The following is a 15,000-nucleotide window of genomic DNA, read 5'->3' as shown; positions in this document are numbered from 1 at the left end:
CACGCGCGTTCCGTTTTTTTCACTATCTTTCAAAACGGAAATTTTAAAATCTCCTTTTTTTTTTGCCTTTTCTGGAAATTAGTGAAGGCAGCGCATCAAAGGTGCGCACCTCGCTGCCCACCTTGGTGTGCTCTGAGGTGCGCACCCGGGAGCGCTACGAAGTGTGCTCCAAGGTGCGGCGTGCACGTTGTCGGAGCCCGGTTTGCCCCGGGTGCGCACCTCGCCTGCACCTTGGCCGGGGTGGGCACCTTGGCTGGGTTTGCCCAGGGTGCGCTCCGAAGCGGGGTTACTGGAGCGCCCCCTCTTTTTTTGTCAGAGCGTTTGGTGGGGTTTCTCGCATTGGCTCTTCCCAGGCCCGGTTGTTGGGTGCGCTCCCACCCTGGCGCGCGCGAAGTTGGAAGTTGGGTTAATTGCCCGGGCGCGCACCTTCGCCAGGGTGGGCACCTTGGTGCGCACACCTTGGCTGGGCTGCGCACCAGGGCGGGCTCAAGATGGCACCAGCATTCCCTTTTTCTCACTATCTTTCAAAACGGAAATTTTAAAATCTCGTTTTTTTTTTGCCTTTTATGGAAATTAGTGAAGGCATCGCATCAAAGGTGCGCACCTCGCTGCCCACCTTGGTGTGCTCCGAGGTGCCCACCACGGTGCGCAACGCCGGTGCGAACCCGGGAGCGCCCCGATGTGTGCTCCAAGGTGCGGCGTGCACGAAGTCGGACCCCGGTTTGCCCCGGGTGCGCACCTCGCGTGCACCTTGGTGCGCACACCTTGGCTGGGTTGCGCGGCCTGGTGGGCACCATGGTGCGCACCAAGGAGCGCTCCGAAGTGTGCTCCAAGGTGCGGCGTGCACGAAGTCGGAGCCCGGTTTGCCCCGGGTACGCACCTCGCGTGCACCTTCGCCGGGGTGGGCACCTCGGCTGGGTTGCGCGCCCTGGTGCGCACCAAGGAGCGCTCCGAAGTGTGCTCCAAGGTGCGGCGTGCACGAAGTCGGAGCCCGGTTTGCCCCGGGTGCGCACCTTCGCCGCGGTGCGCACCATGGCGTGCACGAAGTCGGAGCCCGGTTTGCCCCGGGTGCGCACCTCGCGTGCACCTTCGGCGGGGTTGCGCGCCCTGGTGGGCACCATGGTGCGCACCAAGGAGCGCTCCGAAGTGTGCTCCAAGGTGCGGCGTGCACGAAGTCGGAGCCCGGTTTGCCCCGGGTGCGCACCTCGCGTGCACCTTCGGCGGGGTTGCGCGCCCTGGTGGGCACCATGGTGCGCACCAAGGAGCGCTCCGAAGTGTGCTCCAAGGTGCGGCGTGCACGAAGTCGGAGCCCGGTTTGCCCCGGGTGCGCACCTCGCGTGCACCTTCGCCGCGGTGGGCACCATGGCGTGCACGAAGTCGGAGCCCGGTTTGCCCCGGGTGCGCACCTCGCGTGCACCTTCGCCGGGGTGGGCACCTCGGCTGGGTTGCGCGCCCTGGTGCGCACCAAGGAGCGCTCCGAAGTGTGCTCCAAGGTGCGGCGTGCACGAAGTCGGAGCCCGGTTTGCCCCGGGTGCGCACCTCGCGTGCACCTTCGCCAGGGTGGGCACCTCGGTGCGCACACCTTCTCAATGTTTTCTTGCCTTTTCTGGAAATTGGTGAAGGCAGCGCATCAAAGGTGCGCACCTCGGTGTGCTCCGAGGTGCGAACCCGAGAGCGCTCCGAGGTGCCCACGAAGTCGAAAGTCGGGTTAATTGCATTGTTTTCCCCGGGTGCGCTCCGAGGTGCGCAACATCGGCGCGCACCAAGGAGGGCTCCGAAGTGTGCTCCAAGGTGCGCACGATGGCGTGCACCTCTGGTGCGCACGATTCGGAGCTCGGTTTGACCGGGGTGCGCACACCTTGGCTGGGTTGCGCACCTTTTGTGCGCTCCAAGGTGCGCACGAAGTCGGAGCTCGGTTTGCCCCGGGTGCGCACCTTCGCCAGGGTGCGCACCTTGATGCGCACGCCTTGGCTGGGCTGCGCACCTTGGTGGGCGCCATGGTGCGCACCTTTCGTGCGCTCCAAGGTGCGCACGAAGTCGGAGCTCGGTTTGCCCCGGGTGCGCACCTTGGTGGGCGCCATGGTGCACTCCGAGGTGCCCAAGATTGGTGCGCACCAAGGAGCGCTCCGAAGTGCGCTCCAAGGTGCGCGCGAAGTCGAAAGTTGGGTTAATTGTCCGGTTTGCCTCGGGTGCGCACCTTGCGTGCACCTTCGCCAGGGTGGGCGCCTTGGTGCGCACACCTTGGCTGGGCTGCGCACACCTTGGCACCCGCGTTTCCTTCATTTTAAATTTTTTTTTTTTACAATCTCTCAAGTGGGAAATTCTATAATCTCAACTTTTTTTGCCTTTTCAGGAAACTTTTGAATGGAGCGCATCATTGGTGCGCTCCGAAGTGTGCTCCAAAGCTCTCTCCAGCTGCGTGCACCTGCCCCGGCCGCGCACCCGGCCCCGCCCAGCTTCGCTCACCTGTCCCGGGCGTCTGGTGCGGAACCTTAGAGTAAGAAACATCACCGTGCACCTTGGCCAACGTGCGCGACTCGACCGAGCGCGCACTGGCCGAGGTGCACACCGATTTCACCTGGGTGCGCGCGCAGCACCTCGGGCGCACCGGGGTGCGCGCACAACGCCCGGGTTGCACCGTGGCCTGTGTGCTCGGGGCGCCTCGGGTGCGCGCTCGGTGTCGCCCCCGCGCGCGCGGTAGTGCGGGCAGCGCACCCCGGCCCGGCCCGGCCCCGACGAGAACGCAAACGGGCAAAAGGTTTATTCAAATAGCATTGCGACGCCCGGCGAAAAACTAAAAAAGGGTGCAACACCGGGACTTCCCGGGAGGTCACCCATCCCAGTACTACTCCGGCCCAAGCGCGCTTAACTGCGGAGTTCTGATGGGATCCGGTGCACTAACGCTGGTATGATCGCACCCGTTATGAGCTTGTCGCAGTGTGTACTTAGCAAACCGCGACCCACGTGCGAATCCACCCCGGCCACCCACCCCCGTCGAGGTGCACACCCTCCCTCGCGAAGTGCGCCCCGTTCGCCAAGTGTGAGCCCTGCCCGGGTGCGCGCACCTTGCTAGGGCGTCGGGTGTGCACCCGGCCCGGCCTACGTGCGTGCACCTGGAGGGGGCGTCGTGTGCGTGCAGTGTCCCGTCTGCAACGCGGTGCCCACACACCACCTCGGGCGCAACGACCTGCGCTCACATGTGGGCCGAGTGCACCTTGGTGCATGTTCGGGGCGCCTCGGGTGCACGCTCGATCTTGCCCTGGTGCACCAAGGCGCTCGGTTTGCCCCGGGTGCGCACTTGGTGCAAGGTGGGCACCCAAAATAGGGATCAAGCACCAAAACACAAGTTTCGGGATGCAAAATGGGACCCAAGGACCACAAATGCGTTCCAAGACCCATGATGGGTCCACGAGAACAAAAATGTGTTCCGAGACTTAATAAACAAATATTGGGTTTTAGGAGAAGAAACATGCTCTGATGCCCAAAACGAGAATCGACCCCGAAAAGGCCACAGGCCAAAAGTGGGATGCGAGACAAAAAAAAATGGGACCCGAGGACCAAAATTGGGTTCCCAGGTCGAAGACAGGGCAACCGGACAAGAAACGACCTCTAAGGCTCGAAATGAGTCCCGACGACTAAAACTTGACAAGAAGCACCCATCAGGCACCCAACTCGACACCCATGGGATGCCGACCCACCCGGGCTTCCACCTAGCACACCTTGGCACCCACCCACCCTCGCACCCAACCTCGCACCCAACTTAGCACCTTTGAACCCACATTGGCACTCACCCTGACCCTGGCACCTTGGAACCCACATTGGCACTCACCTTGACCCTGGCACCCACCTTTGCACTCACCTTGGGACCCACCCTGGCTCCCACCTCGGCACCCACCCAGACACCCACCTTGGTTCCTTGGCACCCACCTTGGATCCTTGGCACCCACCCCGACACCCACCTTGGCACGCAACTTGGCTACTTGCCACCCACCTTGGCTCCTTGACGCCCACCCCGACAACCACCCCGTGACCTACCCTGGCTAGGGTTGGTGCACACCCACCCTGGTGCCCACCTTGGCACCCACCCTATGACCCACCTTGGCACGCACCTTAGTACCCACCCCGTTACCCACCCTAGGACCCACCCCGTGACCCACCTTGGCCAGGGTGGGTGCACCCACCCTGGTGCCCACCTTGGCACCCACCCATCCTAGCACCCAGCCTGTGACCGGGCTTGGAACCCAACCTTGCACCCGCACCCGTCTTGGCCAGTGTGGGTGCGCACCCATCCTGGCACCCACGTTGTGACACACCCTTTAACCCACGCACCCTAGCACCCACGTTGGCACCCACCTTGGAACCCAACCTAGCAACTTGGCACCCACCCCGTGACCCACCTTGGCATCCACCATAGCAGTCGCCGACTTGGCACCCACCTCGGCACCCACCTTGACACTTGTGGACCCACCTTGCCACTCACCCTAGCATCGACCCATCCTAGCACCCACCCTGGCACCTTTGCACCCTAGCACTCACCCATCCTAGCACCTAACCTGTGACCCACCTTGACACTCACCCTCGCACCCACCTTGGAACCCAACCTAGCACCCACCCACCCTGACACCAACCCTAGCACCTACCCACCCTTGCACCCACCCTGTGACCCATCTTGGCACCCACCCATCCTACCACTCAACCTATCACCCACCTTCTCACCCACCTTGGCATCCACCTTAGCACCCACCCACACTGGCACCTTGGCACCCACCTCGGGCAAGGTGGGTGCACACCCACCCTGGCACCCAATTTAGAACCCACCGAGCATGTTACCCACCTTGGCACCCACATTGCAGCCCACCCTAGTACCCACCCTATGACCCACATTGGCATCCACACCCTAGCACCCAGGCACCTCGACACCCGCCTTGACACCCACCCTAGCACTGAACCTGTGACCCACCTTGGAACTCACCCTAGAACCCACCCACCCTGTGAACCACCTTGGCATCCACCTTAGCACCCACCCACCTTGGCACCCACTCTAGCACTCACCCATCCTAACACCCAACTTGTTACCCACCTTGGCACCCGCCCTCGCGTCCACCTTGAAACCCACCCTAGCACCCACCCACGCAGGAGCCCACCTTGGCACCCAACCTAACACCCACGCATCCTGGCACCCAACTTGTGACCCACCTTGGAACCCACCCTAGTACCCACCTTTGAACCCACTATATCACCAACCCACCTTGGCACCCACCCTATGACCCTCTTTGGAATCCACCCTAGCACGCACCCACCCTGGCACCCACCATGGAGCGCACCCTAGCACCCACCCACCTCGGCACGCACCTCAACACCCACCTTGGTGTGCGCACTGCGCCAACCTCTCAAAGACCCTATGTGGTGCGCTCCAAAGTGTACACCTTTGGTGCGCTCCAAGGTGCGCACCTTTGGTGCACACCGAGGTGCACACCAAAGTGTGCACCGAGGTGAGCACCAAAGTGCACTCCAGGGTGCACACCAAGGCGTGCACCTTTGGTGCGGTCAATGCAAACGAATTCGGAAGTTGGGGTCGATGTCCTAATCGCTGCTGCAGACTACACGTATGAGAATCGGACAAATAGCTTTATATAGGGGAGGTGTTGCGTTTGATGGGTCGACTCCCCTGGTTGTGTGCACTGCACCAACTTCAAAGACCCTGTCTTGTTTAAGAAGTCAAAAGTTGGGGTGGATGTCCTAATCATTGCTGCAGTCTACGCATGTATGAGAATCAGACAAATAGCTTATATAGGGGAGGTGTTGCATTCGGTGGGTTGACTCCCCTGGTTGTGCGCACTGCGCCAACCTCAAAGACCCCGCATAGCAGAAGAAGTCGGAAGTCGGATTTTGGTGAGCACCAAGGCGTGCACCTTTGGTGCGGTCAACGCAGACGAATTCAGAAGTTGGGGTGGATGTCCTAATCGTTGTTGCAGGCTACACATGTATGAGAATCAGACAAATAGCTTATATAGGGGAGGTGTTGGGTTTGATGGGTCAACTCCCTTGGTTGTGCGCATTACGCCAACCTCAAAGACCTTGTTTTCGTTAAGAAGTCAAAAGTTGGGGTCAATGTCCTAATGGCTCCTGCAGGCTACACATGTATGAGAATCGGACAAATAGCTTATATAGGGGAGGTGTTGGGTTTGATGGGTCGACTCCCCTGGTTGTGCGCATTACGTCAACCTCAAAGACCTTGTTTTCGTTAAGAAGTCAAAAGTTGGGGTCGATGTCCTAATTGCTCCTGTAGACTACACATGTATGAGAATCAGACAAATAGCTTATATAGGGGAGGTGTTGGGTTTGATGGGTTGACTCCCCTAGTTGTTCGCATTACACCAACCTCAAAGACCTTGTTTTCGTTTAGAAGCCGAAAGTTGGGGTCGATGTCCTAATTGCTCCTGCAGGCTACGCATGTATGAGAATCAGACAAATAGCTTATATAGGGGAGGTGTTGGGTTTGATGGGTCGACTCCCCTGGTTGTGCGCATTGCGCCAACCTCAAAGACCCTGCATTGCGGATGAAGTCGAAAGTCAGAGTTTGGTGTGCTACAAGGTGTGGTCGAAGGTGCTCACCTAGGTGTGCACCTTTGGAGCACAGGAAAAGTGCCCTCCAAAAGTGCGCACCTTTGGAGTGCACAAAAGTGCCCTCCAAAAGTGCGCACCTTTGGAGCGCAGAAAAGTGCCCTCCAAAAAGTGCCCTCCAAAAGTGCGCACCTTTGGAGCGCAGAAAAGTGCCCTCCAAAAGTGCGCACCTTTGGAGCGCAGAAAAGTGCCCTCCAAAAAGTGCCCTCCAAAAGTGCGCACCTTTGGAGCGCAGAAAAGTGCCCTCCAAAAGTGCGCACCTTTGGAGCGCAGAAAAGTGCCCTCCAAAAAGTGCCCTCCAAAAGTGCGCACCTTTGGAGCGCAGAAAAGTGCCCTCCAAAAAGTGCCCTCCAAAAGTGCGCACCTTTGGAGCGCAGAAAAGTGCCCTCCAAAAAGTGCCCTCCAAAAGTGCGCACCTTTGGAGCGCAGAAAAGTGCCCTCCAAAAAGTGCCCTCCAAAAGTGCGCACCTTTGGAGCGCAGAAAAGTGCCCTCCAAAAAGTGCCCTCCAAAAGTGCGCACCTTTGGAGCGCAGAAAAGTGCCCTCCAAAAGTGCGCACCTTTGGAGCGCACAAAAGTGCCCTCCAAAAGTGCGCACTTTTGGTGCGCACCAAGGCGCTGGTTCGGTCGTTGCAGGCGAGTTCGGAAGTTGGGGTCGATGTCCTGAGCGGAGGTGCAAACTACACAGGTGTCGGAATCGGACAAATAGCTTATATAGGGGAGGTGTATGCTTCGATGGGTCGACTCCCCAGGTTGAGCGCACCGCGCCAACCTCAAAGACCCTACGGTATGGATGAAGTCGGAAGTTGGGTCCGATGACCAATTCGATTAGTAGGTATGCTCATGAGGTCGGAATTTGGGTCCGATGACCTGCCATGTGCAGGAAGGCGAATGTTGACACTGTGCGTTGCAAGGTGCACACCAAGGCGCTGGTGCGGTCTTTTTAGTCGAGTTCGGAAGTTGGGGTCGATGTCCTGATCGGAGGTGCAAGCTACACAGGTGTGGGAATCGGACAAATAGCTTATATAGGGGAGGTGTATGCTTCGTTGGGTCGACTCCCCGGGTTGAGCGCACCGCGCCAACCTCAAAGACCCTACGGTATGGATGAAGTCGGAAGTTGGGTCCGATGACCGATTCGATATGTAGGCATACTCGCGAGGTCGGAATTTGGGTCCGATGACCTGCCACGTGCAGGAAGGCGAATGTTGGCACTGTGCGTTGCAAGGTGCGCACCAAGGCGCTGGTTCGGTCGTTGGAGGCGAGTTCGGAAGTTGGGGTCGATGTCTTGATCGGAGGTGCAAACTACACAGGTGTGGGAATCGGACAAATAGCTTATATAGGGGAGGTGTATGCTTCGTTGGGTCGACTCCCCGGGTTGAGCGCACCGCGCCAACCTCAAAGACCCTACGGTATGGATGAAGTCGGAAGTTGGGTCCGATGACCGATTCGATATGTAGGCATACTCGCGAGGTCGGAATTTGGGTCCGATGACCTGCCATGTGCAGGAAGGCGAATGTTGGGACTGTGCGTCGCAAGGTGCGCACCAAGGCGCTGGTGCCGTCGTTGCAGTCGAGTTCGGAAGTTGGGGTCGATGTCCTGGTCAGAGGTGCAAACTACACAGGTGTGGGAATCGGACAAATAGCTTATATAGGGGAGGTGTATGCTTCGATGGGTCGACTCCCTGGGTTGAGCGCACCGCGCCAACCTCAAAGACCCTACAGTATGGATGAAGTCGGAAGTTGGGTCCGATGACCGATTCGATACGTAGGCATATTGGCGAGGTCTGAATTTGTGTCCGATGACCTGCCATGCGCAGGAAGGCGGAATTTGGGTCCGATGACCGAGTTGATGGCGTGCCATGCGCAGAAAGGCGGAATTTGGGTCCGATGACCGAGTTGATGTTGATGGCCCGCCATGCACAGGAAGGCGGAATTTGGGTCCGATGACCGATTTGAAGGCGTGCCATACGCAAAAAGGCGGAGTTTGGGTCCGATGACCGAGTTGATATTGATGGCCCGCCATGCGCAGGAAGGCGGAATTTGGGTCCGATGACCTGACATACGCATGGAGTCCGACTCGGGGGCCGATGTTCGATTCGATGACTTGCATTGTGGGTAAAGTCGGAAGTTGTGGTCTTTGACCCGATTCGATGACCAGACTTCGGCTGCTTGAGAATCGGACAAATAACTTATATAGGGGAGGTAGTGTTCTCGAGCATCCTCCCCCCGTGCCCGTTTATGTCGATTGATGCTGGTGCTCGACTGGTTGGAGCGCTCGGATGCAAAAATCTTGCACCAGGATTTATCGATTGTGATGGACACGGCAAGTCTCCTGATTGCTATGCAGGAGCTCATCGTGAATCTCTATGCGGCCTTGGTATGGACTCGACCTGCGGAATGGTTCGGCAATGGTAGTCGCTCCAACACGTCCTTGCAATGGCCACAGAGGTGATTCGACTAGAGCTCCAGTCTAGCTTTTGGGTTGCTTGGCGGACTGGTATAGCCGCGATCGAGTTCCGGCCATGAACGTTTTAGATAGCTCTTGGGCTTTCTGGGACGGAAGTCGGAAGTTTGGGCTGTTGTCCGATTTGATGACCATTCTTCGGATGTGTGAGAATCGGACAAATAACTTATATAGGGGACTGTGTTGTCTCACGCAGCCCCCTCCGTGCCCCTCTATCTCGACCGATGTTGGTGCTTGAAAGGGTTGGGATCGCTCGGATTTATAAACGTGCACCACCATTTGTCGAGTGTGAGGGACGCGGCAGGTCTCCTAAATGCTATGCGGGCGCTCTCTGAGAATCTCTATCCGGCCTCGACACAGACTAGTCTTGCTGAATGGTTTGGCACTGGTAGTCGATCCAACACGTCGTTGTTGTGGCCGCCTAGGCGATTCGATTCGAGCCCCCGTCTAGCTTTTGGGTTGCTTGGCGGATTTTGCCCTATCCGCAAGTGAGCTCGGTCCCTAAACGTTCGAGAAACCCGATTGCTATGCGCCGACTCTCTTTCTTGCGAGCCTCCATCTAGCTTTTGGGTCTCTACGGAACGGAAGTCGGAATCTGGGACCGTTGTTTGATTCGACGAGGCAGACTACGGTTGTGCGAGAATCGGACAAATAACTTATATAGGGGAGGTGTTGACTGGAGCATTCTCCCCCGTGCCCCTCTAACTCGACCAATGCTGGCGCTCGAACGGTGGTAGCGCTCGGATTTTCATTGAGCGCCAGCATTGGTCGATTTAGAGGGGCATGCGAGATTCCCGAATGCTATGCGAGGGCTCTAACGGAAATGTCTATTGGTTTCGGTATGGATGCAATTGCGAGTGGTTCGGCAAAGGTAGTCGTTCCGATGCGTCCATGTCGTGGCCAAATCGATAATTCGATTTGAGCCCTCGTATAGCATTTGGGTCTCTCGATGTGATTCCGCATTCCAGTCCCTTTGGGCACTGCTTGAGCCGCATCCCAGGGGGTTCCCTTCCCAATAATCTGCCTCGCAACCCGATTGCTATGCGGTGAGGCTCCTCGGCCGCCTCGGAACTATCTGTGTATCAGACGCATCGCGGGATAAGGGGTTGGCAACGGTAGTCGCCCCAAGCGCGTCCGATGCTTGGACCATTCCGAGGCGGCCCTGAAGCCTCTTCCGTCTAGCCGTTGGGTCCTTCTCGCCGCATCCCTCGCCTCGCACCCCGATTGCTATGCGGTGAGGCTCCTCGGCCGCCTCGGAACTATCTGTGTATCGGACGCGTCGCGGGATAAGGGGTTGTCACTGGTAGTCGCCCCAAGCGCGTCCGATGCTTGGACCATTCCGAGGCGGCCCTGAAGCCTCTTCCGTCTAGCCGTTGGGTCCTTCTCGCCGCATCCCTCGCCTCGCACCCCGATTGCTATGCGGTGAGGCTCCTCGGCCGCCTCGGAACTATCTGTGTATCGGACGCGTCGCGGGATAAGGGGTTGTCACTGGTAGTCGCCCCAAGCGCGTCCGATGCTTGGACCATTCCGAGGCGGCCCTGAAGCCTCTTCCGTCTAGCCGTTGGGTCCTTCTCGCCGCATCCCTCGCCTCGCACCCCGATTGCTATGCGGTGAGGCTCCTCGGCCGCCTTGGAACTATCTGTGTATCGGACGCGTCGCGGGATAAGGGGTTGTCACTGGTAGTCGCCCCAAGCGCGTCCGATGCTTAGACCATTCCGAGGCGGACCCGAAGCCTCTTCCGTCTAGCCGTTGGGTCCTTCTCGCCGCATCCTTCGCCTCGCACCCCGATTGCTATGCGGTGAGGCTCCTCGGCCGCCTCGGAACTATCTGTGTATCGGACGCGTCGCGGGATAAGGGGTTGTCACTGGTAGTCGCCCCAAGCGCGTCCGATGCTTGGACCATTCCGAGGCGGACCCGAAGCCTCTTCCGTCTAGCCGTTGGGTCCTTCTCGCCGCATCCCTCGCCTCGCACCCCGATTGCTATGCGGTGAGGCTCCTCGGCCGCCTTGGAACTATCTGTGTATCGGACGCGTCGCGGGATAAGGGGTTGTCACTGGTAGTCGCCCCAAGCGCGTCCGATGCTTGGACCATTCCGAGGCGGACCCGAAGCCTCTTCCGTCTAGCCGTTGGGTCCTTCTCGCCGCATCCCTCGCCTCGCACCCCGATTGCTATGCGGTGAGGCTCCTCGGCCGCCTTGGAACTATCTGTGTATCGGACGCGTCGCGGGATAAGGGGTTGTCACTGGTAGTCGCCCCAAGCGCGTCCGATGCTTGGACCATTCCGAGGCGGCCCCGAAGCCTCTTCCGTGTAGCCGTTGGGTCCTTCTCGCCGCATCCCTCGCCTCGCACCCCGATTGCTATGCGGTGAGGCTCCTCGGCCGCCTTGGAACTATCTGTGTATCGGACGCGTCGCGGGATAAGGGGTTGTCACTGGTAGTCGCCCCAAGCGCGTCCGATGCTTGGACCATTCCGAGGCGGCCCCGAAGCCTCTTCCGTGTAGCCGTTGGGTCCTTCTCGCCGCATCCCTCGCCTCGCACCCCGATTGCTATGCGGTGAGGCTCCTCGGCCGCCTTGGAACTATCTGTGTATCGGACGCGTCGCGGGATAAGGGGTTGTCACTGGTAGTCGCCCCAAGCGCGTCCGATGCTTGGACCATTCCGAGGCGGCCCCGAAGCCTCTTCCGTGTAGCCGTTGGGTCCTTCTCGCCGCATCCCTCGCCTCGCACCCCGATTGCTATGCGGTGAGGCTCCTCGGCCGCCTTGGAACTATCTGTGTATCGGACGCGTCGCGGGATAAGGGGTTGGCAGTGGTAGTCGCCCCAAGCGCGTCCGATGCTTGGACCATTCCGAGGCGGACCTGAAGCCTCTTCCCTCTAGCCGTTGGGGCTTTCTCGCCGCATCCCTCGCCTCGCACCCTGATTGCTATGCTGTGAGGCTCCTCGGCCGCCTTGGAACTATCTGTGTATCGGACGCATCGCGGGATAAGGGGTTGGCAGTGGTAGTCGCCCCAAGCGCATCCGATGCTTGGACCATTCCGAGGCGGCCCTGCAGCCTCTTCCGTCTAGCCGTTGGGGCCATCTCGCCGCATCCCCCACCTCGCACCACGATTGCTATGCGGTGAGGCTCCTTGGCCGCCTCGGAACTATCTGTGTATCGGACGCATCGCGGGATAAGGGGTTGTCACTGGTAGTCGCCCCAAGCGCGTCCGATGCTTGGACTATTCCGAGGCGGCCCTGCAGCCTCTTCCGTCTAGCCGTTGGGGCCATCTCGCTGCATCCCCCACCTCCTCGGCCGCCTCGGAACTATCTGTGTATCGGACGCATCGCGGGATAAGGGGTTGGCAGTGGTAGTCGCCCCAAGCGCGTCCGATGCTTGGACTATTCCGAGGCAGCCCTGCAGCCTCTTCCGTCTAGCCTTTGGGGCCATCTCGCCGCATCCCTCGCCTCGCACCCCGATTGCTATGCGGTGAGGCTCCTCGGCCGCCTGGGAACTATCTTCGTATCGGACGCATCGCGGGATAAGGGGTTGTCACTGGTAGTCGCCCCAAGCGCGTCCGATGCTTGGACTATTCCGAGGCGGCCCTGTGGCCTCTTCCGTCTAGCCGTTGGGGCCATCTCGCCGCATCCCCCACCTCGCACCCCGATTGCTATGCGGTGAGGCTCTTCGGCCGCCTTGGAACTATCTTCGTATCGGACGCATTGCGGGATAAGGGGTTGTCACTGGTAGTGGCCCCAAGCGCGTCCGATGCTTGGACTATTCCGAGGCGGCCCTGCAGCCTCTTCCGTCTAGCCGTTGGGGCCATCTCGCCGCATCCCCCACCTCGCACCCCGATTGCTATGCGGTGAGGCTCCTCGGCCGCCTTGGAACTATCTTCGTATCGGACGCATCGCGGGATAAGGGGTTGTCACTGGTAGTCGCCCCAAGCGCGTCCGATGCTTGGACTATTCCGACGCGGCCCTGTGGCCTCTTCCGTCTAGCCGTTGGGGCCATCTCGCCGCATCCCCCACCTCGCACCCCGATTGCTATGCGGTGAGGCTCCTCGGCCGCCTTGGAACCATCTTCGTATCGGACGCATCGCGGGATAGGGGGCTGTCACTGGTAGTCGCCCCAAGCGTGTCCGATGCTTGGACCATTCCTAGGCGGCCCTGAAGCCTCTTCCGTCTAGCCGTTGGGGCCTTCCCGCCCCATCCCTCGCCTCGCACCCCCGATTGCTATGCGGTGAGGCTCCTCGGCCGCCTTGGAACCATCTGTGTATCGGACGCATCGCGGGATAAGGGGTTGGCACTGGCAGTCGCCCCAAGCGCGTCCGATGCTTGGACCATTCCGAGGTGGCCCTGAAGCCTCTTCCGTCTAGCCGTTGGGGCCTTCCCGCCCCATCCCTCGCCTCGCACCCCGATTGATATGCGGTGAGGCTCCTCGGCCGCCTTGGAACTATCTGTGTATCGGACGCATCGCGGGATAAGGGGTTGGCACTGGTAGTCGTCCCAATCGCATCCGATGCTTGGACCATTCCGAGGCGGCCCTGCAGCCTCTTCCGTTTAGCCGTCGGGGCCTTCCCGCCGCATCCCTCGCCTCGCATCCCAATTCCTATGCGGTGAGTCTTCTCGGCCGCCGCGGAACTATACCTGTTATTGCTACTGCATCCTTCGGCTGGTAACCTCCTCTGCCGCCTTGGAACGTTCTCTTTGTCGGACGCGTCGCGGGATAAGGGGTTGGCACTGGTAGTCGCCCCAAGCGCGCCCGATGCATAGACCGCTCCGAGTCGACCTTGCTTTCAGCCTCTCACATGCATAGACCTCTCTGAGTCGACCCTGCAGCCTCTCACGTTTAGCCTTTGGAATCTCGCCTCACAACATGATTGCTATCCTTGATGCATCCCTTGCCTCGAGCCCTGATTGCTTTCTTGGCTGCATCCCTCCTCTCCTCACAGCCCGGTTGTCATCACTGCTTCATCCGTCGCTTCATGCATTCTGGCTGCTGGGCCCTTCCCACCGCACACCTCGATTGCTATCTCTTCTGCATCACACACCCCGATTGCTATCTCTGCTACATCCCTCGGCTCTCACTTCTGCATCCTTCGCCTCACACCTCGATTGCTATCAATGCTGCATCCGTAACCTCACACCCCGATTGCTATGCGGGGAGGCTCCTTGGCCGCCTTGGAAATTTCTGTGTGTCGGACGCACCGCGGGATAAGGGGTTGGCACTGGTAGTCGCCCCAAGTGCGCCCGATTCTTAGACCGCTTCGAGGTGACCTCGTAGCCTCTTTCGTCCAGGCTTCCTGCCTTCAACGCCCTTTTTACACCTCGATTGCTATGCGCGGGCTCGTTGGCGTCTATCACCTCTCTGCGAAGAGTGGCACGATGATTGTTGGGGTAAATCGTAGCAGTCCGATCTCTGGCCTTGGGCCATTGTGAGGGCTGATCGATTTCCTGTGCGCATCTCGTGTTCGCCCAGTAACAGACTCGACGACTTGTAATCGGTCTTGTTCCCGATTGTTCCTGGAGGTAGTCTTCGGAACTCTTGGATTTGACCTGTCACTCGAACTGTCCTCTTCCGAGGATGCTTGTGTGTGTGTGCTTGTGCCATTTCCTTGGCGGTATTAACGAGATATTAAAGAGCGGAGTGAGCGCCTCGCCCAGCTATGTTTGGGGCTCTCACTCCCTTACCCGGTGTGCGACCGCTTTGCACGTAGGTTGCGGAGCATCGCGACTCTTTCGATGTTTGGCGGTTGTCTTCCGGTGATGCGTTGGTCCCGAAGTGCACGTTACTAGCATTTCTGCCATTGTTCTCGATCTTTGGCACGTTCCTTCGTTGCAATTGGATATATATCTCCGTTTATACGCGCAGGCTTCTCCCGCCTATTCAGCGCTGTCCCACTCTCAGCACTCTCGTGGTCTCCTTGGCTTCTCTCTCCC

At 59.3% G+C, this 15,000-nt stretch overlaps 1 non-coding gene across 1 annotated transcript; it reads right to left on the bottom strand.

Moving 5' to 3' along the window:
• Positions 1-2,801: 2,801 nt before the first annotated feature.
• On the bottom strand, positions 2,802-2,920 carry LOC131866525 (5S ribosomal RNA). Its single transcript, XR_009365131.1, has one exon. It is a non-coding gene; the product is annotated as a 5S ribosomal RNA (ribosomal RNA).
• Between the last annotated feature and the right edge of the window lie 12,080 nt (positions 2,921-15,000).

Source organism: Cryptomeria japonica, unplaced genomic scaffold (genome assembly GCF_030272615.1).
Source record: "Cryptomeria japonica unplaced genomic scaffold, Sugi_1.0 HiC_scaffold_148, whole genome shotgun sequence".
NCBI lineage: Eukaryota > Viridiplantae > Streptophyta > Pinopsida > Cupressales > Cupressaceae > Cryptomeria > Cryptomeria japonica.
This window is presented reverse-complemented; position numbering and strand designations above follow the sequence as displayed.